The 1,368-nt window shown below is 37.4% G+C and overlaps 1 non-coding gene across 1 annotated transcript; it reads left to right on the top strand.

Annotated features, from left to right (window-relative positions):
- The first annotated feature begins 1,047 nt into the window (after positions 1 to 1,047).
- LOC114009529 (U6 spliceosomal RNA) lies at positions 1,048 to 1,158 on the top strand. The gene has a single exon (XR_003550930.1). It is a non-coding gene; the product is annotated as a U6 spliceosomal RNA (small nuclear RNA).
- Positions 1,159 to 1,368: the final 210 nt, after the last annotated feature.

The raw sequence follows: 1,368 nt of genomic DNA, 5'->3' as shown, positions 1-1,368 counted from the left end.
GCAGCTTGAAGTTCTGGGCTCACTTACTGTTCGAAGGTTTTAGCCTGTTTCAAGCCATTATGAAAGAGAATATTATTGTTTGCTCTGAAAATTGTTTCTTATGTGTATTTTATGGTGTCAGCCACTTTCCTCTATCCATCTCTACTACTAAAAATGGTGGCATTTTTGTTACCACAGTTACCCAAAGCAATAGCTGTCTGTGATGCTGAAACCAATACTGTGGCTAATAAATTGTGAAATCCACACTGAGTTTTTTAAATGTCTGACAGAGAGAGTACTGATATTTTGCTCAAAAGCTGTAATCCTCGATCTCCTTGCCTTTTCAAGGAAATAGCACTGATAAGACTGATGTCTTTGCTGTCTTAGCACACAGCTCTAATAAACTGTGATTGCTATCGACAGACTGGTTGCACGTACCAAAGTTTTTATGTCCCATTTCTATTGAAGTTTGTCTTAGTTCATTATTGTATTGTTAACAGAAATACATGAAACTGAGAGAATTATAAAGAAATAAAGATTTATTTGACTCACTATTATGGCAGCTAGAAAATCCAAAGGCATAGGGCTGACATCAGGCCGGCTACAACATGGCTGCCAAACATAAAGAGATAGGTGAGCACGTGCAGAGGAGAGAAGAGCTGAGAGCTCTTCATTTTGTGACAACTCATTCTCAAGTTAACTCCTTCCAGAGCTGAAACTCACTAGATCTAGTGAGACATCATTAATTGAGTCAAGAAAAGTATGGTCTCCATGATGCATTCACCATTATCCAGTCACCACCCATTAAGACCCAATTCCAAGACAAACTTTTGGTACACAAATTATTATCCAAACCATAATAAAGCTATTACCAACACAATTGTCAGTTCACCGACATCAAGATGTCATAGAAATTCTGGAAAATTTTCTTTCACTCTTGTGTGACATGCTGTATATGTCCATGTGTTTGTTAAGTTGCAACCCAAGTGCCATTTACATTATCAATCACTGGGAATTGGGCAGAAACTAAGGGAGTGCGTGACACACTCATTTAAAAATATTTATCTTGTACTCGCTTCGGCAGCACATATACTGAATGAAACTGGAACGCTACAGAGAAGATTAGCATGGCCTCCTCACAAGGATGACATGCACACCTGTGAAGCATTCCTATTTTAAGGGGGAGTGTGTGAGGAAAGAAATTAAGGAGAAAAATAGAGAGGCAAGACATTTATGGGACACAGAAATGGATTATTTTCTCCTAATGACAATGTGTGCAGTATCCTGAATTGGACTGGTATGAAGTGTATTCATGTTGGGCAAATTCACTTTAAAGGCTAAGTGATGTATAGTGATCAAATGTATAAAATAAATTAAAATTTAAAAAAA

The sequence above is a fragment of the Tupaia chinensis genome, unplaced genomic scaffold (genome assembly GCF_000334495.1).
Source record: "Tupaia chinensis unplaced genomic scaffold, TupChi_1.0 Scaffold000553_1, whole genome shotgun sequence".
NCBI classification, from domain to species: Eukaryota; Metazoa; Chordata; class Mammalia; order Scandentia; family Tupaiidae; genus Tupaia; species Tupaia belangeri.
The sequence above is the reverse complement of the archived record's forward strand: the minus strand, read 5'-3'. Positions and strand labels throughout refer to the sequence as shown.